The sequence below is a fragment of the Myotis nattereri genome, assembly GCF_964212035.1.
Source record: "Myotis nattereri genome assembly, chromosome: 18".
In the NCBI taxonomy this organism is placed as follows: Eukaryota; Metazoa; Chordata; class Mammalia; order Chiroptera; family Vespertilionidae; genus Myotis; species Myotis nattereri.
Window position 1 is genome coordinate 37,639,240 of NC_138093.1, and position 25,188 is coordinate 37,664,427.

The 25,188-nt window shown below is 46.0% G+C and overlaps 2 pseudogenes across 2 annotated transcripts; both read left to right on the forward strand.

Annotated features, from left to right (window-relative positions):
- Positions 1-3,080: 3,080 nt before the first annotated feature.
- LOC308534344 (TCF3 fusion partner-like) lies at positions 3,081-3,814 on the forward strand (annotated as a pseudogene). Its single transcript has one exon. The product of its transcript is annotated as a TCF3 fusion partner-like (transcript).
- A 2,030-nt stretch (positions 3,815-5,844) lies between these two features.
- On the forward strand, positions 5,845-6,490 carry LOC308534348 (zinc finger protein 428-like; annotated as a pseudogene). Its single transcript has one exon. The product of its transcript is annotated as a zinc finger protein 428-like (transcript).
- Positions 6,491-25,188: the final 18,698 nt, after the last annotated feature.

Here is a 25,188-nt window from a genome sequence, read left to right on the forward strand (position 1 = left end):
ATTACCTGAAGTAGCAATTCTCAATCTTTTTAATCTCATGGCACACATAAACTAATTGCTAAAATTGTGTGGCACACCAAAAAATACGTTTTATCAATTTGACCAAAAAAAAAGGTATAATTTTTGCTCATTCCCATCAGACATTTATTGTTGTGTTGGCTGTTGTCATTATTTTATTTGACGATCTAAGGAAAAAGAGGCTAATGCTCCTGACTAGTCAAGCATTGCATATTTTAAAAATTCTTGAAGACACTGATTGAAAATAGCTGACATAGAGCAATATACAAATTTAATGCAATCCCCATAAAAATCCCATTGGCATTTTTCAAAGAAACAGAACAAAAAAAAATAGCCAAATTTCTTGAAACCACAAAAGATCCCAAGTAACCGAAACAATTCCACAAATAAGAACAAAGCTGGAGGCATCACACTCCCTGACTTCAAATTATACTACAAAGCTACAATAATCAAAAAAGTATGGTATTGGTGGAAAAACAAACATACAGACTAATGGAATAGAACCAGCAGCCCAGAAATAAACCCACATGTACATGGGCAAATAATTTTTGACAAAGGAGCCAAAAAACATACAATGGAGAAAGGGAAGCCTTTTTAATAATTGGTGTTGAACAATTTGGAAAACTACTGTAAAAGAATAAAACTAGACTGCTTTTTGACACCATAAACAAAAACTCAAAATGGATTAAAGACTTAAATATAAGACCTGAAACAATAAAATGCATAGAAGAAAACGTAAGTACTAATCTTATATACCTTGGTTTCTGACAAGCTTTTGTGAACTTGACCCCAAAGACAAGAAAGTAAAAGCAAAAATAAAGTAATGGGACTCCATCACACTAAAATGTTTCTGTACATTAAAAAAACCAACAGATTCTTGTACTGGCTTGTTTGGTGTGCGCAACAGGAAACATTTTGCCTTCAGAGAACAAGAAAAATAGGTTTATTTGCATTGCGCTTATTAATGTGTGCAGTTATTTAGTGTCTGGTAAGTTAATATTCAAGAGAAAATATCAATTTTTATTAAAATATTCTATTATTTTTTTAAATCAACACAACAAACTGAATTGAAGAAGATATCTGCAAACAACACCTCCAGTAAGAGACTAATGTTCAAAATATATAAAGAACTCATACAAGTCAACAACAATTAAAAAAACAATCCAATTTTTAAAATGGGCAGAGGACCTGAACAGACTTATCCCAAGAATACATACAAATGGCCATGAGATATATAAGAAGATGCTCAACTTCACTAGTTATAAAGGAAATGCAAATCAAGACCAAAATGCAATACCACCTCACACCTATTAGAATGGCTAGTACCAAGAAGACAAGAAAAAAGTAGTATTGGAGAGGATGCAAAGCAAGCATGTAAAACTTGCGGCCTGCAGGTCGCATTAAGCCTGCAATGAATATTTTTGCAGCCCAGCCAATATAATGGTATGTAAGAAACATTTTAATAAAAATTTCATAACTTAATTTTTACAATATCCTGTTATACATAATCCTATAAAAGACTAATATGCAAATCAACTGAACAGCAGAACAACCAGTCACTATGACCCGCACTGACCACCAGGGGGCAGACACTCAACTCAGGACTGCCCCTGGTGGTCAGTGTGCTCCCACAAGAAGAGTGCCGCTCAGCCAAAAGCAGGGCTGACAGCTGGCGAGAGAAGCCGTGGTGGTGGGAGCCTCTCCCACCTCCGTGGCAGCACTAAGTATGTCCGACTGACGGCTTAGGCCAGGGGTGGGCAAACTTTTTGACTCGAGGGCCACAATGGGTTCTTAAACTGGACCGGAGGGCCGGAACAAAAGCATGGATGGAGTGTTTGTGTGAACTAATATAAATTCAAAGTAAACATCATTACATAAAAGGGTACGGTCTTTTTTTTTTTTTTTTTTTTTTTTAGTTTTATTCATTTCAAATGGGCCGGATCCAGCCCGCGGGCCGTAGTTTGCCTGCGTCTGGCTTAGGCCCACTCCCCCCGGGGCCTAAGCCATCAGTTGGACATTCCCCGAGAGCTCCTGGACTGTTCGAGGGCACAGGCGAGGCTGAGGGACCCCCCCCCCCCCCCCCCAGTGCAGGAATTTCATGCACCAGGCCTCTAGTCCTATCTAATAAAAGAAAAAAGGGTAATTAACTGTACCTCCGCTAGCTTCCCATTGGCTAATCAGGGTGATATGCAAATGAACTGCCAAGAAAGATGGCGGTTAATTTGCATAGGTAGGCACAATGATGGGAGGCGAAAGGGGAAGGGTGGAAGAAGCTGCCTGCCGCTGATGAAACCCAGGTGGCAGCCAAGAGCCAGAGAACCGGGCGCCTTTGTGATTGGAGAAGCTGGGCCGCCTTCGGAGAACTGGGCCGCCTTTGCCGGCTCTGGGCCAGTAATTGGAGAAGCCGGGTGGGGCAGGGAAGAGGTGGATGTCAGCCTCTTCCCTGCCCCGCCTGGCTTCTCAGATCACTGATCACCAGTGATCAGAGAACACCCAGAGTCCCGGCCAGAGGCCGGTCTGCGTCGCTGCCTGGGGACTTGATCTGGTCCCTGGGGGCGAGGCAGCCAGACCCCAGAAGGAGAGCCAGGGGCCAGGGCTGTGTCGCCATTGGGGCACGCGATCCAGTCCCCGGGGGGCGGCGCAGCCCCGGCCCCAGAAAGAGACCCAGAAGGAGACACAGGGGCCAAGATTGCTTTGCTGCTGGGGCACTAGATTCGGTCCCCGGGGGGGATGCAGCCAGACCCCAGAAGGAGACCCAGGGGCCTCCCAAGCGGAGAGTCTCCGTGGTCAGACGGCACGGTGTTGGGACCGGAATAAGGACGGAGGGGACTCAGATGCCTGGCCAAGGCATTAGACCAGCGAGCAGGGCCTTTCAGCCGGGACTCGGGGTCGGGGTGGGGTGAGGGGGGCTAGGGAGGCGAGCGGGAAATAGAGAACTGCAACTCCCAGGAGGCTTAGCAGCCGGGGCCTGGGTGCCTGGCCGTGAAATCGGATGGGGCCTGTCATTTTGTACTTGAAGAGGCTTGCAAGGTTGGAAGTTCTGCTCCTGGAGCCAGGGAGAAATGGAGCTGGAGCAGAGAGAGGGGTCCATGGCAGCCGTAGGCTTTGAGGAGTTCTCAGCGCCTCCTGGCTCGGAGCTGGCACTGCCTCCGCTGTTCGGTGGTCACATCCTGGAGAGCAAGCTTGAGACCGAAGTGGAGTTCGTGTCTGGGGGTCTGGGCAGCTCCAGCCTCCGAGAGCGAGACGAAGAGGGGAAGGCAGAACTCAAGCGCAGGAAGTACCAGGCGCTGGGTCGGCGCTGCAGGGAGATCGAGCAGATGAACGAGTGGGTCCTGAACAGGCTCCACCAGATCAGAGGATAACACGGAGACTCCAGCAGGAGCGGAGGTTCCTCATGAGGGTGCTGGACTCCCACGGCGACAACTACCGGGCCAGCCAGTTCACCATCTTACTGGAGGATGCGGGCAGCCAGGGCACAGATGCCCCCACCCCAGGCAATGCTGAGAACGAGCCTCCAGAGAAAGAGGGGCTATCCCTGCTCAGGAGGACGCCAGCGCCCACAGAAGCCAGCAGCCCGGCCCCTGGCGAGGGGCCCGGCGGGTGGAAGAAGCAGCGAGCACCACGGGAAGGGCGCCAGGCGGGAGTCCTGCTGACTCCGGAGCTGGCCCCCGTGCAGATAAAGGTGAAGGAAGACTTTGGCTTCAAAGCGGTCGAGGCTCTGGACTCAAGTTGGGTTTCTCAGGGGCCAGACAAGCTGCTGCCCTACCCCACCCTAGCCAGCTCTCCCTTTGACTAACTCCCCAATAAACAGACCCCATGCTCTCTCTGGCAAAAAAAAAAAAAAAAAAAAAAAGCTTATAGAGGCATGCTTATAGGATCAAATAGTATAAATATAAATGTAACAGGACAATAAAAAGAGAACCTTGCTATGATGATCACCTGAACGCTGCCTCTGTGTCATTCCTTCTTCGCCGACTCTGTCCACACCTTTGGGAACCCTTGGACCTGCGGGGGCTGGACCCCAACATTCCTCTTCTTATAAGGACTTCAGTGAGATGGGCTAAAGGTCTGTCTCAATTTGATGTAATCCTCTCTTTAAAGATCTTATCTCCATATACAGGTACATTCTGAGGTTCTGGGGATTAGGATTTTAACATACATTTTGTTCATTACCCAAATCAGCCCTTAACAACCAGCATGTTTCAGAAAGTAGATTCCTACAGGGTTATTTACCAAACGTTCAGAAGTATTTTTAAAAAAGCTAAGCCCCTTGCCCACTGCACGGGCCCCTCCCGGCGAAGAGCGAAGGCCTGGGTTCCGGATGCCGGAGGAAAACTGGTGCCAACAGCCAGGGGAAGGGGCCCCCAAGAGACCCCAGACTGCGAGAGGGCACAGGCCAGGCTGAGGTACCCACCCGAGTGCACAAATTTTTGTGCAACGGGCCTCTAGCCTATATATATAAAAGCCTAAACGACCGGCCAGTAGCTATGATGTGCACTGACCACCAGGGGGCAGACACTCAACACAGGAGCTGCCGAGCGACAGCAACTTTGCAGAGTGCCCTCTCGCACTCCAGGACCCCTTAGGGGATGTTGGACTGCTGGGTTCGGTCCAATCCCCGCAGGCCAGACCGAGGGACCCCACCTGCCAGAGGGACCCTGCTCACTCTGCAGATGCCCTTCAAGCCCCGGTTCAGTCCCAAGTGCGGCCGGCTGGGGAGGGACCACGGGAGGTTGGGTCCAGGGCATGTCCGGCCAGTCTCACCCAGTCCCACCCCATCGGCCACCTTCTAATTAATTTACTTTCAATATGCATGATTCCATGCACTGGGCCTCTAGTTATTAATAACAAACTACAACGTTCACTAGTGACTGATTACTATAATCGTGTTACATTCATTTCCCTTATGCGCCTTACGCGCAGGCGCACCATTTCTCTCCACTAACACTAGCAGCGAATATTTTAGCAGCCAATGGCCACGTCATTAGTCTTGGACTGACTTGTTTGGTGTGCGCAGCAGGAAATATTTCACTTTCAGAGAACAAGAAAAAAAAGGTTTATTTGCATTACGCTTATTAATTTGTGCAGTTATTCAGTGTCTGGTAAGTTAATGCTCAAGAAAAAATATTAATTTTGATTAAAATGTTCTATTATTTTATGTTAATGATGACTCATTTATTTCAGCCTTTTGAATTCAGCATGTCTTTATCAAAATAAACCTACATTTCTATGAAAATTGAAGCTTTTACTTTTTTGTGGCCCATATAAACTTAAACCTTGCTTATTTGGTCCATGTTAGCCTTTGAGTTTGACATGTTTGATATAGAGAAAAAGGAACCCTCACACACTGCTAGTGGGAATATAACTTGTTACAACTACTAAGGAAAATAGTATGGAAGGTCCTCAAAATATTAAGAATAGAGCTACCATAGGACCCAGCAATCCCCCTTCTGGGTAGCTACCAAAAAAATTTGAAAACACTTATTTGTAAATATATATGTAGCCCCATGTTCATTGCAGCATTATTCACAGTAGCCAAGACATGAAAACAACCTAAGTGTCCTTTGATGGATGATTGGATAAAGTACATGAATATATATATATATATATATTCCATAAGAATATTCCATACCAGCCATAAGATAGGATGAATTACTGACGTCTGCAACAAAATAAATAGATCTTAAGAGTATCATGTTGAGGCGTGCAGCTGCCACCGCCGCCGCCGAGCCCGAGCGGGGGCCGCCCTAGCCGCATCCCTCTGCCGGCTGACATCCTGCATTAGAGACCTTGTGACCAAGGTGTAGCTGTGGAGAGCTGGAGACGCTGCCTAGCTTCTGCTCTGCTCCTGCCTCCTCCTCTGGCCATGACAGAGACTCGTGAGCCAGCTGAAACTGGAGGCTATGCCAGCTTGGAAGAAGATGATGAGGACCTCTCTCCAGGCCCTGAGCATTCCTCTAACTCCGAATACACACACTCAGAGCCGGACTCCGAAGAGGAAGAAGATGAAGAGGAGGAGGAAGAGGAGACCACTGACGACCCCGAAGATGACCCTGGCTACAAAGTGAAGCAGCGCCTGGGTGGGGGCCGGGGGGGCCCATCCCGCCGGGCTCCCCATGCAGCCCAGCCCCCGGACCCCCCCAGCCCAGCCCTGCCAGCTCTGTGGCCGCTCATCCCTCGGGGAGGCCCCACCTGGCACTCCACCTTGCCGGCTCTGCTGTTCCGCTGCAGCCCCCCCAGGAAGCAGCAGCTCCCGAAGGCAGGGTGCTTGGCAAGGGAGAGGGAGAGCCACCGCGGGCTGGGGAGGGCCAGGGCCAGCCCGCTGGGCGGGAGGAGGAGCCGGACGAGGACGAGGAGGGCACCTACCACTGCACGGAGTGCGAGAACTCCTTCGACAGCCTCGGGGAGCTGCATGGGCACTTCATGCTGCATGCCCGGGGTGAGGTGTAGGCAGAGCCCCTGCCCAGCAGCTTGGCAGGAAGGGCAAGGTGGGAGGAGGGGGGCTGAAGAGATTGGGTGGGTGAAATGGTCCTAGGGGATGGAGTACTGCCTATCTGTGTCGTCTTAGCTGTATGTGTGCGGCCAGAATAAAAGCCAAATTCTGTGGGGTAGGAAGAAAAGAGTATCATGTTAAGCAAAGTAAGTCAGATGGAAAAGGACATGATTTCCCCCATATGGGAGTTATAAAACAGAAAGCAACAAATGTACAAAAAACCCTCATATACACAGACAACAGTATGGTGATTACCAGGGGGCAGCGGGTCGGGGGAAGCTGAAGAGGATAAAGGGGGTCAAATATATGGTGACAGAAAACTAGACTTTGAGTGGTGAGCCCACAGTGCAATCTATCAATGATGTATTATGAACTTGTACAACTGAAACTTGTAAAACACTCCTACCCACTGTCACCCCAATAAATTTAATTTTTAAAAAAGAATGATTTTTTTAAAAAAATGTTGCTTCAAGCTGAGACCATGATACTAAAAGCACACATGTAAGTACATACAGATATGAGAACATGAGAGGGAGAGCTGAACTGAAAAGGTGACAGGGTGATGTCTGAGTCAAGTAGAGGAGGTTGAGTCCAAGTGAGTGGATGTGGAGAGTAGATACTGACAGAGACATATTCATAGCTGACCAACCAGTTCCTTCAACTGAAACAAAACTGCCACCTACAGTCCATCTTTCAAATCGTCTACTTTTTTTTCCTGGTAAACTAGCCAACATCTGCAGAGCATGTACACTTATCCTTCTTGATGGGCTAAGAAAGTATTTTCTGTCCTCAGTATTTTCCTTGATGTTTCTGTGTTCCTTGCCTGGTCAGGCTCATCCTTCGGCATGGCAGTCCCAGACCGAACAGAGTAGCACAGAAGTCAGTTCAGAAGCATGTCAAGCAGGACAAATAATCCCTCGTCCCAAATACACAAGAGTTGATCCTAGCTACTTAGACAATGAACTTTTGCTTGGCTACAATTTCATAAAAGACTCTTAAATAGCCCTGGCCAGGTGGCTTAGTTGGTTAGACTAGAGCATTATCCCAAAACGCCAAGGTTGCAGATTTTATCTCTAGTCAGAGCACATACTACAAGAAGCAACCAATGAAAGCATAAATAAGTGGAACAATGAGTAGATGTTTCTCTCTCTCTCTCTCTCTCTCTCTCTCTCTCTCTCTCCTCTCTCTTTCTCTCTCTCCAGAAAAAAATCAATAAGAGGAAGTAAACAAATATATCACATTTTCAAGTAGTGATAATAGAGGGGAATTAAGGAAGACATGGGGACAGACTGTTAAAGGCTCTATATTAGATAAGGTGGTTAGAGAAGGCTTCTCTGATGACTATTTGAGTAAAGCCCTGAACAGGTTTACCTAAAAAAAAGTATTCCAGGTGCAGAACGTGTACTTGGCATGTTCACAAAACAGCAATAAAACCAGGGTAGCTACAACAGTAACCATAAGGAAGAGGGTAGGAGGTGAGATTGGAGAAGTAGCTGGGGATCAAATCATGTTGGGGCTTGGAGAGGCATTATTTTAAGCATCATCAAAGATGAAGTTTCACTTCTTTGTGGTGGGTCTCAGGAAGTGCCAATTAAGTTAGTATTAGCCATAAAGAGCCTTAGAGGCAAATGTACCTGCCACACATAGGGTAAGGCATTCTTACACTGACTAGCATGATTATTAGATTATTTATTCTTTGGAAAGTCCCTCTCACACACACTGGGGGATGGGACAGTTCTCAATTAACAGTTAAAAAACATCTCCTGTTCTAGCCTAGTTAATCCACTAAGGCATGCTTGTTGTTGTTTGTTTGTTTAATGCTAAGGCATATCTTCCCCATTCGCATGGGATTCTACTTCTCGCCACATATGAATGGGTCCTTCTTGACTACTGTCTCCATGAAATTAACTTCTCAAACCTCAGATTCCTAACACCACTAAATAGGCAGCAGAGGAGTTAAGTCCATTTTGGCTGCATGGCATACCATAATTCTGGAGCATGGGTCATGAAAGATCTGCAGGTGATTCTAGTACAAGTAATGTGCACAAATGTTGAGAGAATGCAGAGCCCTGGAATGAGAAAGTCAATAGGCGTTTCTCTTATAAAGGTGAAGGTCAAGTCTGGAGCACTCTGTTTCTAAATCCCCTCTCAACATGGTTGTCAGAGTGACAGCGCTAGATACAAAAGAAGCAGCTTGGGCTAGAACAGGAGAGAAAGGAGCTTCAGAACGGGAAGGAGAGCATGGACCAGAGGGAGATGTGGAAAGGCAAAAGGCTTTGGGATGAGCTGAGGGAGAAATGGGAGTTAGCAGAGGAAAGGCGGGAAGTCTGCAGGGCAGAGCCTGATGCCATCCTGCATCAGTGTGTCTGTCCTCACTGACTGGACCCCCAGCACCTGGGTGATCTGGGGCTAGTTATCCCCAGCACAAGGTTCACAGAGCCCTCCGACAGTCAGCACCACACAGTGTGTGAAGGTACAAGGAGAAGAGGTTTGCACTCTTCCTCCTCTTTCACCATCTAGCTCCTTGACTTCTAGGAAAGCTAATTAGTGCTTTCTCTTTTCACTCCAGTTTCTTTCATTTTCCCCTTTCTGTCCTTTAAATCAAACCAGAGACAATGTGACAGGACCAGGGGTGGCTGTTCATGGCCAAGAGTGGCCCATCAAACAGCCTACGTAGAGGTGGGACCAGAAAAGAGGCAATGATCAGAGGAGAACAAAAAGAAGTGAGCTGCAAGGCTGCTGACGTAGGAGCGTGGGATCTGCTTGTGCCTGCAAACGTTTGCTGTGGGATCCTTTTCCTGGGATCCTTTTCCTGGGCCCCTGGCATGATTCCGGGGCTGGGGCAGAATGTTAGAGGGGATCTGTCTAGGGCAGCGACAGGAAAAGGCACACAGGAGCGACAGGAGGGCGGAGGACTCAGAGACCTGTGTACGTTTGCGGAGAAGAGGGACCTAAGACCAGGCGAAGCCAGCTAGGAAGAATACTAGTAAAGAAGGGTCTGTAGGTGACAAGGGGTGTTATACAGAGGAACGCCTAAGATACGGGACGAAATGAAGGTCTTCGAAAGCAAGACTCAAAGAGCGAGGTCTCGCCGGAATCAGAAATAGCAAAACAGAGCCACAGGGACGCAGCTGCCTCACACCCGCTTCTCCCCTGCAGGCAGCTGCGCTGCCAGCGGGACCTGCTGGGCTTCAAGCAGTCTGGAAAGTCTGCACCACAGACACAAACCACAACACCCATAGTGCCCCGCGCGCAGCCAAACCCAGCCTCTTCCGGTCTCCACTAGCCAATGAGCTTTTGCCAAGGCCCTCTGCCCCCGGAAAGGCCCCGGGAAGGGTGGGCGCTTCCGGTCCGTGATTCCTTCCCTTTGCTCCTCGGAGACTCCGACGGTGCAGTTCTCGCTGCGAGACGGTGAGGCATTGGCCCCAGGCGTGGGGAAGGGTCTGCATGGCATAGGTTCCACCAACGGAAGGTGGACTGGCAGCGGGTGGAGAGCCCACCCACCCGTCGGGCTTCTTCCCCGCTTTCCATGGCCGACCTGTGGCGCATGCGCACGCCTCCCCCCCCCCCGCACCTCTCCTCCACCCCCCCCCCCCCCCCCCGCACCTCTCCTCCACCCCCCATGGCCTTGAACTTTAGGTATAATGCACTTCTCCACGCCCTGGGTGGGCCCACTTTCTCCAGGTGGACCTCTGCCGTGGAGCACGCGCCCACCTTGAGAAAGACCGAGACCCCCGGTCACCGGGCCCTAGTTTGCATTGCTGTGTTCAAGGCATTGTATTTGGGGTCATGGCCCTTTAACCAAGCAGCTGTGGGAGATTGAGCAGTCACTTAAATTGCGGAAGGAGCACGAGAATTCTCGCGGTTTCTGTCCTAAGGCTTGTGGCCAATCTCGAGAATTCTCAGCTTTTCATTGTCATTTAGAAACAGTGTAACGGAAAACGCATTTGCTGAAGTTAAAAATTATCAAAGGAATTAAAAGTGATTAACCCCTTGTCGTTAGTAATAAAAATAACTGTTTTTTATATCAATTTGATATTTTTAAAGTGCTCAGTAACCATGGATAGTGACGAAGAACATGATAAAATCCTGGATATATTTGCTGACAATTTATCAGATATTCCAAGTGAAAGTGATGAAAGCTTTGACAGTGGCAATGATACAGTTACTCCTTCAAAAAGGCAGACAATAGTAATTTCAAGTGATTCCGAACCTGAAAATTTGAACAATTCCACACATGATTTTGAGTGTAATTTGCGTCTTGGTTGCCAAGATAATGATTGGTCAAAAGAGGACTTTCAGCCTAATTTGGAAAAATTTGAAGGTAATTCTGGGGTTACAGTTCTACCATCTGATTGTAAGAACATCATTGAAGTCACAAACTTGATTTTTGACAACGATCTGTTTGAATTCTTTTGTCATCAATCGAACATATATTATAATCAAAATTTGGGAAAGCACAAAATTTCAAAAACAAAAAAGTGGTCTCCTGTTACGCCAACAGATATGAAAAAATTTTTAGGACTTATAGTGCTAATGGGGCGTACTCGAAAGGATACTTGGAAAGAATATTGGTCTACAAATCCAGCTCTAGCGGTCCCAATATTTCCTCAGACGATGACTCGAAATCGTTTTGAACAAATCTGGACTTATTGGCATTTCAATGACAATGCAAACATGACTAAATCTTCATCCAGGCTATTTAAAATTCAATCTGTACTCGACCACTTTATTAGTAAATTTCAAACAATATATAAACCTATGCGAGAGTTATCATTTGATGAAGGCATGATTCCCTGGAGGGGACGTCTTCTATTTCAAACTTACAACCCAGCTAAAATTATTAAATATGGTTTACTTGTAAGAATGGTATGTGAGAGCAAGACTGGGTATATTTGCAATATGGAAATTTACACAGGTGAAGGGAAGAAATTGAATGACTCTATTCTGTCACTGTTTCGGCCGTATCTGGATTTGGGGCATCACATATACCAAGGTAAGTATTACAGTAGCATTTCAATTGCAGAAACTTTATTACTACATAAAACAAGAGTTTGCGGAACAATTCGAGCAAGAGGCTTGCCAAAATGTTTGAAAGATGAAGCATCTACGCTTCAAAGAGGTAAAATAGCCTTCCGAAGAAAAGGTGACGTTTTATTATTGATTTGGAAGGGTAAAAGAGAAGTTCGAATTATTTCAACTATCCACGATGCTTCCTCTTGTGAAACAGAAAAGACAAATTGGCATACTGGAGAGGAAATAAAGAAACCAGTTTCTATCGTGCAGTATAATAACTATGTACAAGGTGTTGATCTTGCCGGCCAATATCTTTCAACATGTAGTATCCTTAGAAAACCAATAAAATGGACGAAGAAAGTAGTGCTTTACCTGATTAATTGTGGACTATTCAATTCATTCAGGATTTATCAAGCGCTCAATCCAGGAAGCCGAGTAAGATACAAAGACTTTCTTTTAACTGTAGCAACAGAGTGGATCTCATCCGAAGTAGATAAATCAGCAGATCCAGAATTTAGCAATCCTGATCCATCACGTGTTAGAAGTACAAGAGCTCCTCAGAAAGATCATCCACAAAGATTATCGGGCAACATGAAGCAGCACATCCCTGTGCCAATTCCATCTTCAAATAAAAAGAAATATCCTACAAAAGTGTGCAGAGTGTGCAAAAGGAACGGTAAGAGAAGAGAAACACGTTACATTTGCCAGCTTTGTTTAGTTCCCCTTCATATTACACAGTGTTTTACTAAGTATCACACTTTAAGAAGATATTAGCTTATAGGAACATGTAATGAATAACTTCAACATGCAATGGGTATTTCATTTTAAAGCATGCCTTTAACATTTATGTAGAACGTTTTTTGTGCTCATTCAGTAGAAACTTACCTGGCCACTAGGTAAATCTAGCAACAAAACTACTGGTCTGCAATGTGTTAAGCATCAGGACCTGGGGCTCCTCACCTGTGAAACGGATGACACAGTGAGGCACGGCCTGCCTCCTGAAGCTGCGAAAAGAGTGCTGGTGGTACCCACAGGGGGCAGCAGCACCCGCAGCACCAGGCCCCAGAGAACCAAGGCTGACCTGGCCATTGGTCCAGCACCTGCTGAACTGAGAGCAGGAACTAGAAACAGGGAAGCATTTCTGGGGTCAGCTGGAAAGAGAAACTTGGTTGGCTTTTCCTCTATCAGCAATTCCTGATTGTTCTCTTTCTGCATATTTATAATCTGACCACTTATCTTCATCCCTACTGCCATTCACAGACCATCACCTCTTGCTTAAGTGGTTTCCCTGTCTCCAGTTCCCATCCTACCCCCGTTAGATCATTCTAAAATGCTAATTTGGTTAAGACATATGGCTTCCTTTTGCCTCCAGAATAAAGTACAAACACCTTAACAAGGCTTCCATCACCTGGCCTCTTCCCACTCCTCCAGCTTTCTCTCACTCTGTGTTCCAACTATCTTCAAATACTACCTGATCCTTTATCATACCAGGCTGCTTACCTCAAAGGCTTTTTACAGATAGAAACAACTTAATAAACATTCTGAACTCTGCTCACACAATCTTGACATGGTTTAATCAGTGTCTTCTACCATACTCTCAGCTCTCCCTTTTTAGCTCTGACAGATTCTATAGCTTTCTGTTCATTTAGTTATTAAAAGTCGAGACCAGCCCTACCGGTTTGGCTCAGTGAATAGAGCATTGGTTGTGGACTGAAGGGTCCTGGGTTCGATTCTGGTCAAGGACATGTACGCAGGCTTGATCCCTGACCCTAGTCAGGGCATGTGTGGGAGGCAACCAATCGATGTGCCTCTCTCACATCGATGTTTCTCTCTTTGTCCCCCCCACCACACACACACACACACACACACACACACACACACACACACACTCTAGAAATCAATGGAAAAATATCCTCAAGTGAGGATTAACAACAACAAAAAAGTCTAGACCAGTGTCAACCACATCAATTCAACACCAACAGGAATCCCAGTTTGGGGTGAGGTGAAGAAGGAAACTTTTTTTAGTGCAAGCAACTCAGTTGTGACACAGCATGGCTGTGAAAATAGCATGGCTGTGCAACATCTCACTGGTGATACAACACAGCTATGAACACAGCACCCCTATTAGGAGGCCCTGGGGCCATGCTACTCTGACTAGCTCTGTGCTTCTCTATATGCCAGTCTGGTCTGGTCTTCTCTGCTCTGTAGAGATATCTTTATTGTTACGTCTTTGGTGGTTCAGCTCTCGTTAGGGAAATGCAGTCTCCAGTCCAGGGGTGGGCAAACTTTTTGACTCGAGGGCCACAATGGGTTCTTAAACTGGACCGGAGGGCCGGAACAAAAGCATGGATGGAGTGTTTGTGTGAACTAATATAAATTCAAAGTAAACATCATTACATAAAAGGGTACGGTCTTTTTTTTTTTTTTTTTTTTTTTTTTTTTTTTTTTTTTTTTAGTTTTATTCATTTCAAACGGGCCAGATCTGGCTCGCGGGCCGTAGTTTGCCCACGGCTGCTCCAGTCTATAGTGAAAAGAGAAAGTGCACTTTTAGAGCCAGAGAGGAGCTGACATGTAGACAGAAGTCCCTGCCCAAGTTGATCCCTGATTGGTCTATCTTCATGAAAATAAGGGCTCTAAGTCCTTGCAGTTTGATTGGTCCAAAGGGCATTGTTCTAATTGGTCAGTAAAGAAGCTGATGTTAGCTGCACTATTCCAGTTGGATCAGGAAACCTCAGTCCTATTGGTTGGAATAGGATTCCAGGAACTTAATAAGGGCTGCCTCCGATGGCAGAAACAGTGCAGGCAGGCACTTGTGCAGAGGCAGGTGGTTCAGTGCACGCTTCTCCCCGAACTGCAGTTTGCATGAGAGGTCTCTGTGTAGAAATGGCTGCTAAGCTCTGATTTTTTGTTTCTGTTGTGTAGTTTGTTTTTGCTTTAATATTTTTATTGATTTCAGAGAGGGAGAGAGAGCACCTTATCATAGCACCTACTACAGAGAACAAATCACAGAGAAACATCAATGAATCATCGATCGGCTGCCTCCTGCACGCCCCCTACTGGGGGGGTCGAGCCCACAACCTGGGCATGTGCCCTTGACTGGAATCGAACCTGGGACCCTTCAGTCCCCAGGCCAACCCTCTATCCACTGAGGCAAACAGGCTAGGGCTGTTTGTTTGTTTTTTAATTTGATCCCAGTTCAGCCACCAGGAGCCCATCTTGGTAGATATTCTCTTTCTCGGGGTCCACACTAGTATAGTCCACTTTAAAACTTCAATTGCACATCAAGTTTTAAGGTCCTTCTTCCCCTCAGCACCAACCAGGTTTCAGCAGTGGGACTTTGGGGAACAGGTGCATTCTGTCCTGTCATAGAAAGCACTCTCTCTCCCTAATTTAAACTACTTCAGTTGGGACCTGGAGGAAGGATTGAGGCGGGTGGGGGGAAATGGTCAAAAACTCTTTTTACTAACTGGTTATCTCATTGCAGTCATCTGTTGGTTGTGTGCCGCCCAGGCTAAGACAAACTGGTCATGGATACCTTCCATTTTTAAGCTGCCCAAATGTTAGCTCTGCCTTTTTGTTTCCATTTTGTGGCCAGGCCAAGGGACCCCATCAGGGCATGATTGGGACTGGGTAGGGATGTGGGAGGTTGACCAGCCAGGGAGGAACTGTGGGAGGGCTTCAGGGCGTGTCCGGCCCATCTCACTCAGTCCCAATCAGCCAAACCCCAGCAGCAAGCTCACTTACTGGTTAGAGCATCTTCCCCCTGGTGGTCAGTGCACATCATAGCGAGCGGTTGAGTGGTCTTAGCATATCATTAGCATATTGCGCTTTGATTGGTTGAACGGACGACCAGACGACGGGACACTTAGCATATTAGGCTTGTATTATATAGGATAGGAAGTTCACATCCTTGCTAAGCCAAATTGTAGGAGTGTATGGGGCATGGGTACAGTGTTTTGGCCAGGTTCAAGCCTCAGACTAATGAAAGGACAGGGTCCTCTCATTGCCACGTGCAAGTCCCACATGTAGTTGAGTGAGGTTGAAACTCACGAGAATGCTGTAAACAACTTGATCACGCCCCTACTTTGCCTCGTGGCATCTGCTATAAAATAAAGACACGGCTTGTGGGCGCTGTCGCTGTCTCCTCATCAGGGAGGCAACGTCCCACCGAGACCCAGCTTTCATTCTCTTGTCTGTCTTTTCTTAATCCTTTCACCCACCCCCCACCCTCCCACTTGGGATCACCCTTGGTCATGCTGGCGTGGCACAAGTGGTGCCCAACCAGGGACTGAGTTCTGGGACCAGGGCCTGAGTTTTGACTCTAACAAGTGACGTCAGAGCAGGCCCTTTGGCCGTAACAAGTGGCGTCAGAACAGGCCTGAGTTCGGGGGAATTTAAAAAGAGATCAGGTGAAAGGAGGCTCCAAGGCATGCGCAGAGAGTAAGCTTAAAAAACAAAAGTAAGAAAATAAGTTAAGCTTAAAAAGCAAAAGTAAGAAGGCCAAAAAACAAAAATAAGGTAGGGAGCCGAAGTGTGGTAAAATTAGCTCGTTGTAAAACATGGGAATAATGCTTAATTGAAGCATTTTTAAAGTCTAAGCAGTAGGAAATAAGCAGTAGAAATAAGCGGTAAGAAATAAGCTGTAGAAGTAAGAAATAAGTAGAAAGAAGCGGTAGAAATCGAAAATAAGCGGTAGAAAGCAAGCGGCAAGAAGCAAGCGGTCGAACACAGGTGGTAGAAAATAAGAAGTAAGTAGGAGGTACAACATAAGGCAGAAATCTCCTAGGTTTTGTTTAAGCCACTGCAAAGCAGGAGATGGCTGTGGTGATGATGTTTAAGGAAGTAATTTTATTTTAGACCTAGATTGTAAGCTCTCGCAGCAGTTGCATTGTTTCTAGGCTTTGGTTATCTTTGCATGTATGAACTGATAGCTCCCTGGGACTTCGGGTCTGTGTGAGACGCCAGACTCAGAATTGGAAGTCTCCGGCTCTGCAGGACCGAGGGCTGCTCGTTTCCATGCAGCAGCGGCTAAAGAAAGAAGCTGAGAAGGGACCAGACTTCCACCGGCGTGGACGGGGCTGATGTGACCGGGACTGGTGCGGACTCAGTGCCGAGGTCAACCGCCTGAACAGCCTGACCCAGGCGACTGGTTTTGCATCAACGACATCTTTGCATCGACGAGATATCAGCATGGAGTCAGCTGAAGAAGATGGCGACTAAGGCCAAGCAAATGTTAGAAAAGCAAGTGGAAGCTATGCTAGCGTTGGTGAACTGTCAGTTTTCTGTAAAATCTTGTGGACTGTCAGTTTTCTGTAAAGTCTAAGGACTCTGGGTGGAATGTCCTGAAAACGTTAACATGTTTGTAGTTTGGTTTTGCATTGGTATTGCTTTGTTATTAGCCAGAGTTTTGTTCTCTCTTGTTAACATTGCTGTGTCTATAGTTTTGTTAATAGCCAGAACTTTGTTTCGATGTTTTGATGATGCTGAATAATTTGTTTAGAGTTTTTTGGATAATGTAAATAGGTGTGTTTAAAAACAAAAGTAAAGGGGGATATACGGGGCGCTGGTACAGTGTTTTGGCCAGGTTCAAGCCTCGGACTGATGAAAGGACAGGGTCCTCTCATTGCCACGTGCAAGTCCCAGCTGGAGGGCAGGGCCCTCCCAGCACAATTATAGCCAACGGCTGTGGTGGTAAGCTTGAACCTATGGTCCAAACACGTAGCCCCACGTGCCTTGTGGTAGAGTTCGGGTGCATGTAGTTGAGCGAGGTTGAAACTCACAAGAATGCTGTAAACTTGATCACGCCCCTACTTTGCCTCGTGGCATCTGCTATAAAATAAAGACACGGCTGTGGGCGCCGTCATTGTCTCCTCATCAGGGAGGCAGTGTCCCACCGAGACCCAGCTATTATTCTCTTGTCTGTCTTTCCTTAATCCTTTCACCCCCCCCCCCCCTCGGGATCACCCTTGGTCATGCTGGCGTGGCACAGAGTGGCAGCTCTTTCCTTGTCAACCCTCCCTCCTTGCTCCAGTGATCACAGAGAACAAATCAGCAGGCTTGTCCAAGCAGGAGCTGAGATGTCAATCTCTCCTTTATGAGTAGTCCTCTTGGAGACCCCTCACTTGGAAGTGAGGACCAAATGCATAGCACTGGATCCCTTGACTGGTGACAGACACATGACCTCATCAACCCCCCCTTCTGTGTTTACCTCCACACCATCTTCTATTTATTTTCTATGGAGGTAGAAGATGGAATATGGTTTGGGACAGCAGAGCTGGCTTGCCAACTGCTGATGGTACCTTTCAGATTGGTGCCCTAACTGACAATTCCAGGACCAAATGAGTCACTAATATCCTGCACAACAAATGTTCTCTCCTTTGCCCAGAACACATGGTCACACACCTTGACGCCTCTTCTTGTTCCTTTTTCTGTGACTAGCTCCTCCTCATCTTTTAGGTACCAATGTAGGTATCATTGCCACCAGAAAGACATCCTAATACCGCCACACCTAAGGCAGGAGACTTATCTATCAGCTCTCCAGCTCCTGGTGCCTTCCTTATCATAGCACCTACCATGTTATCTTCTAAGTGATTCTTGATAGTCTGTCTTCCCGGGTGAGACTAAGTCCCACAAGGGCTTGAACAGTGTCAGCTTTGCTCATCTCTGTACTCAGTGCCTCACACACAGAAAACACTCAGTATTTGTTGGATAAATAACAAATGATTCCTATGGTTTTGGATAAGAGTCTGCGTGATTTGCAAAAGCCTAGGGTCCTGCTGAAATTGCCATTGTCCCTGCTTCCTCCAACACCCTGAGAACTACTGAGCTTCACATATCAGATTAGTTGGTAGAACATCTTTGAAATATCTAAATGGCTGTGTTGGAATCTGTGCTTTTATAAATTCATTTTATTTGATCAGCCTACCCTATAAGCATTTGCAAAGTTTGCAAGAGAGGAAATTGTGAGATAACCAAGGATAGGGTATTACCCTAAACTCCTTGCTCCAGGCCTCACAAGTCCAGATCCCTTTCCCAGGTGATTAAAAGTTTGACTCTGTCCAGTAGGAGTTCCCTTTCCACTATTTGACTTAAATTCAAGGGAAATTATGGCTTTTACTACTACTACAGTAGAGCCTCTGAATGTGACATTCATTCATTCGTTCAACAAACTGCTGTTAACTGACCCACAAGGGCTTTGGGAGCTTTAACCCTTTGCGGTCCTATTTTATTTTTGGAATTCAAACAGTCTGGTCCGAATTAGAAGTCCTTTCTCTCTTGGTTGCAGTAGTTCCCTGGCGGAAGTTGCCAATTAGCTCAATCACCAACTCAGCTCGACATTGGACCTGCTACTAGCACCTGGTCTGTCGAGTCAGCCTCGATGTTGGACCGCAAAAGGTTAATGTGTATCCGGCGGGAGCCCTTCCAGTTCATGGAGACAGGATGGAGGATGAGCAGCTTCCCTAAAGTAAGGATATTCCTATGCGCAGACCCTAGGCAGATTCCCTAGGAGCCAGAGCCATTCCTTCCTCCCTTCCCCTCCCACTCCGCACTCCACAATGAAGCAGGAAGGAAAGGTTATGCCATAGGCTTAAGGAAAAATGCCCCTTGGGTTTCAGAGCCCTGGGATGAAAGAGGGATATTGTTTCCAGGAAGCAGTTCCAGACGTAAGATCCTCCCATATCCCCTGTCCTGAATTGTCTCTTCTCTCCTTTAAAATGGAGTAGCATTTTTAAAAAATATATTTTTATTGATTTCAGAGAGGAAGGGAGAGAGACAGAAACATCAATGATGAGAGAGAATCATTGATCAGCTGCCTCCTGCACACCCCACACTGGGGATGGAGCCCACAGCCCAGGCATGTGCCCTGACCAGGAACCAAACCTGGACCTCCTGGTTCATAGGTCAGCACTCAACCACTGAGCCACACCTGCCGGACTAAAATGGAGTAACATTTTTGTCTGAAGAACCAAGTTCCTGGATTAACTAAAACATGAATTTACAAATGTATACATTGGGTGATATTTATATGCAAGTGAGAAGGAAAATAAGGGGGCAACTTTGGGGGCTTGCAGCCTAGTTCAGTATCTAGGTAAACAGTACCCTTACTAGTACTTCCCCATTCTAACTGACTTGGGCGGAGCTGCAAAGCCCACCCCAAGGGGCCCGCCACAAGAAGATACATATATCAAAACCTCCCCACCTTGGCAGTTCAGGCTTTGGATCAAAGTCCCCTGGACTAGCAGCGCTGCGTAAAAAAGGTTTTACTTTCCCTTTGCCTCTGGGTGCCGGTTGTCATTCTCCTGGGTCATTTGCCACAACACAAGTTTCTTAGTATACTACAACAGAGACCCAGTTCCTGCTTTCAAGTTACAATCTAGTAAGAGGGGGTGGGGGGGGAGCATTAAGTCCTGTGCTAGAAATATCCATTTATGGCCTGGATGCTGTGGAGGCCAGGGTCCTACAGAAAATAAAACTGGTTTAGACGGAAAGTAGCCATTGACCAAGCAGAAAAGGAGGAGGGAGAGATGTAGAATTGCTGGCAGAGTGAACACCAGGTACAGAGACCAGGAGATAACCGAAGCAAACCTTTGCTGAGCTCCAAGCTTGTGCTGGACACTAAGAACTTCACAAGCATTCCCTCCTTGGACTCTCACAACAGCCCTTTGAAATAGGAACGATGATAAACCCCATCTTAGAGATGAGGACACTGAGACCTGGAAACGTGAAGTAAATATATTGAGCAAAATCACAGTTTACTTACTGACTGGCTAAGCCAAGACTCAAACCAGGAAGCTTCTGCCTTTCACTACTCTGCTACCAGGTACTTGAGGACACGGTAAGTTGTCTTGTAAAGGAGTATGAAATGCATGGGAAAGCATGATAGGAAAAGAAAACAGGCTAGTAGGTATGGAAAGACAACATGAATGAAGAGTTTACACATCATACTGTCTGGTGGTATTTGGACTCATGTTAAATGTAACGGATCAGCCCTGGCCAGCATGGATCAACGGTTAAAGCATCAGCCTGCGCACTGGAGAGTCTTGAGTTTGATTCCCAGTCTAGGGCACATACCTGGGTTGCAGGTTCAATCCTCTGCCCAAGTCAGGGCCTGTGCAGCTGGCAACCAAACAATGTGTCTCTTTCACATCGATGCCTCTCTCTCTCTCTCTCTCCCCACCCCTCTCTCCCTCTCCCTCTCCTTTCCTTCCCCCCACCCCTTCCACTCTCTACAATCAATGGGAAAAAATAAGTGAGAACTAACCAAAAAAAAAAGGGGGGAACAGAGATCAAAATTAAGGATTTTTAGTGAAGTGGTCTGATTTATGTATATTACTCTTAACATTGAGTAAGACAGTTTATAAGGAAATAGGACTGTTAAATGTCTGAAGACCAATTGGTAAACTGTTGCAGGGATCCAGACAAGAACTGGTAAAGACCAAGAAATTAAAGTTTTAACTAAGGTAGAAGCAATGGGGGTAGGAAGAGTGGATGGACGTGGAAGATGTTTCAGAAGTGGAACTGATAGTATATTGAAACTGAGCCAGTGCAGGGAGTCGGAAGTGAAGAGCAATCTAAAATGGCTCCCAGGTTTCTTATTGTGGAGAAAGGAGAGAGAGAAGTTGACTTGAATGGGAAGATAATTAGGTTGGGTATGATTGTGAGGGTTTGAGATGCTTGTGTAATAGATGAGTCAACTGGAACAATGAGAAGTTAGGTTTATGAATCTGGAGTAAGAAATGAGATCTGAGTCAAGTTACAGATTGGAGAGTCATGTGGCATATAGATTGTTATTCAAACCACGAGAATGGATGAGATAACCCAGAGTAGATTTAAGAACAGAAAAAGACTGAAGGTGGGCTCTGGAAAAACATCAGAGATACAACAGGGCAATTAGATGCAAGGGGACCAGGAGGAGCCAAGGTAGGTGGAAATTGTGGGCGTGCTGCCACCAAAGCTAAGGGGAGAAAAGGGTTTCAAGAAAGAAAAACGTGTCAATTCTGACATCTCAGGATAAAATTTGGAAAGTGTTCCTATATTTGAGATGGAGAAGTTGTGGCTGGCCCTGGGGGAAACTAAATGAGCAGTGGGGATGGAAGCCAGATCAGAGTGTAGGTTTAGGAGCGTGTGGGAGGAAGGAGATGGAGATGGCACTTCTCAAGAAGCTTGGTTTTGGTGGAAGGAAACGAATACAGGATCAAAGGCTTTGTTTTGTGTTGTTGTTGGTTTTTTAAAATATATTTTTATTGATTTCAGAGAGAAAGGGAGAGATAGAAACATCTATGATGAGAGATAACCATTGATTGGCTGCCTCCTGCACACCCCTCACTGGGGATAGAGCCCGCAACCCAGGCTTGTGCCCTTGACCAGAATCGAACCTGGGACCCTTCAGTCTGCAGGCTGATGCTCCATCCACTGAGCCACACCAGCCAGGGCTGTGTTGTTTTTTATTATTTTTCTCCATCACCATTTATCACCATTTACCATGTTCCACCTCCACGTGCCATCCCCCCGCACACACACACAATCATCACACTGTTGTCTGTGTCTGTGAGTTCTTTCTCTTTTGCTTAATCCCTTCACCTCCTTCTGTCCCACCCAACACCCAGCCTCCTATCACCAGAGCTGTCTGCCTGCTCTCTATGAATCTTTCTCTACTTTGCTTGTTATTTCAGTTTTTTCATTAGATTCCACATATGAGTGAAATCATAGATATGAGTGAAATCATATGGTACTTGTCTTTCCCTGCCTGGCTTATTTCACTTAGTATAATGTGGTGTGTGTGCTGTTGTTTTTTGTTTGTTTTTTAAAAATATATTTTTATGGATTTCAGAGAGGAAGGGAGAGAGAAAGAAACATCACATGCCCTTGATGGGAATCGAACCTGCGATTAAACTCCGTTATTAATTGCACATTGATGTGCAATTGAAGTTTTAATAGCTGGTTTGGCTCAGTGGATAAAGCGCTGACCTTCTGTCAAGGGCACATGCCTGGGTTGCAGGCTGGGTCCCCAGTGGGGGTGTGTGTAGGAGGCGGCCAGTCAATGATTCTTATCATTGATGTTTCTATCTCTCCTTCTCCTTTCCTCTCTAAAATCAATGAAAATATATTTTTTTAAAGAAAAAGAACAGAAAGGGAGGTGTTGCAAGTGGAAGGAACTCCTCAGTTGTAGGAAAGGGAAAGACAGCAGTGCCAAGTGTTATTTGAAAGTCAAGTTAACCCCCCTCGTGTAAACACTGGCTGGAGTAATTGAGCAGGTAACCAGTAAAGGGAATTACAAACCCCTAAGAGTAATTTTTATTGATAAAAAATAAATTTATAATTACTTGAGGTTTCTGAAAGATATAACAGTACTGCTTTGGGTTGACTTTTTTTTTTTTTAATCTAAAGTTAAATACCCAGTTCTATAACCTTATCCCATCTCTTTGAGGCTTAGTTGCCTGAGAGGATTAAGCCAGCTGATGCAGGTGTAGCTCTTAGCTAAGTAGCTAGTGTAAAGAAAGAAATAATGCAGTAAATTATTGCTATTACTATCTCAAGTTATTTTTTTAGAGAGAGAGAAACATTGATTTGTTCCACTTATTTATGCATTCATTGGTTGCTTTGTATATGTGCTCTGACCCGGGATCAAACCCACACAACCTTGGTGTATCATGACGAAACTCTAACCAACTGAGATACTAACCAGGATTTGAATTATTGTTTTAAGTAAAATAACATGTCAAAGCACAAAGGATGGTGTCTTAACGAAGGCTCATTAAATTTTAATTTCCTCTTTTTCACATTAGAAATTTAAACTAAATGCTCTCCATAAACAAGTCAGGAGAGATACTGAAAGCTGGGAGGCTCTTGAGACCCTGCTACAGAATCTAGGTGAGAACATGCATGTCGTAGTCAGGGTTCTGCAGAGAAACAGATCCAATAGTACACATGTGTGTGTATGTGTGTGTGTGTTTTACAAGAATTGGCTCATGCAATTACAAAGGCTCAGAAGTCTCATGACCTGCAGTCTTCAAGCTGGAGATTCCGGAAAGCCAGTGGTATCATTCAGCCCGAGTCTGAAGGCCTGAGAACCATGAGCACCAACGTCCAAGGGCAGGAGAAGATGGACGTCCCAACTCAGACAGAGAACAGATTCATCCTTCTCCCACCTTTCTGTACTATTAAGACCCTCAACAGATTGGGGGATGCCCACTCACAGTGATGAGGGTTATCTTTTTTTATTCAGTCTACTGACTCAAATGCTGATCTTTTTTCAAAATATCCTCATAGACGCACTCAGAAATAATGTTTACCAGCTTCTGGGCACCCCTTAGTCCAGTCAAGTGGACACATAAAGGCAGCTATCATAACTCGGGACTCCCAGAGTTTATGGAGGACTCGTGTGTTTGGGATTTAAGTGATCAGTGCACAACACCTCCTGTTTTCCCACCTGAGTACATAATAGGTCTCTTTTCCTCATTTGAGTTCTGAACAGTGGTTATGAGAAATGAGGCAAATGGCAAAACTCACCTTTATAACTGATAAAGACCATATTGGACTCTAGGGCTTAGGTTTGCAGCCACAATGGGCTTCCTAACAGGGAAATTCAGAATTAGACTGACTCACCTTCCCACCCTAATTATCTGCTGGGAGCCAATTCCAGCATGTTCAGCAGGGCTGAATCATCTGGAGTGGCGAGGGCATTTCCCCAAACCTGAAAAAGGATGATGGCTTGCTGCCAGACAGCTCAGGGCATCTTAATCTACATGTTATTGCCTCCTACTGGCCAAACACCTGAACAGCCGTAGGCTAATTCTCCCCATTCTGACAATGGACTCTGTAGGAAACCCTGACCCTTTGATGTGTATATCTCCGCCTCGCCTCAGGACAATTTGTGTTAATAAAAAGCATGGGATCCTGAGAGGAGGAGAACTTAGTTTAGCTAGGCTCCTCTGACCCCCAATGCCTTTCAAAATTATGCTTCATCTCTGGACTCTTTATTAAGTTATGCACATTGCTGAACCCTTCTAGATGCTGGAACAAGAACCCTGGCAATTATCAATGGAAAACCATAGGCCTCTCACTCATGGGGATGTGCCCTGTAAGTCTTAGAGAAAGCAGATCCAAGTAGATGCTTTCTGCATTGAATGGGGGGGGGGGGGGCGCACAGTGTGAAGGGAGTGAAAGCCAGAGTGGAGAAAGGCCAGGAGTGTTAACATGGTTTCTGCCCCCCAGAAGAAAGCATCCGAAATGTGGAGAAAGTCTCCCTCCAACACCATGTCCTATTGCTGTTTTTCTCCTTAGGCTTTCAGACACCCCCATCCGTATGGGGACAGACAGAGATGCTGGCCCCAGCCAGTGGTAAACTTGACCTCAACAGCATGGTGACTGAGCTCTAGCTGGTTTGGCTCAGTACATAGGGTGCCAGCCTGCGGACTGAAGGGTCCCAGATTCTATTCTGGCCAAGGACACTTACTTCAGTTCCAGGTTCCATCCCTGGCCCTGGACGGGGCATAGTGTGGAAGGCAACCAATTGATGTGTGGAAGGCAACACATCGATGTTTCTCTCAGTCTCTTCCCCTTCCCTTCCACTCACTCTAAAATGGAAACATATTCTCGGTTGAAGATTAATAAGAACAAAAAAAACAGTGTTGAGTCAGTGGATTTCTGCTGGGCACTGG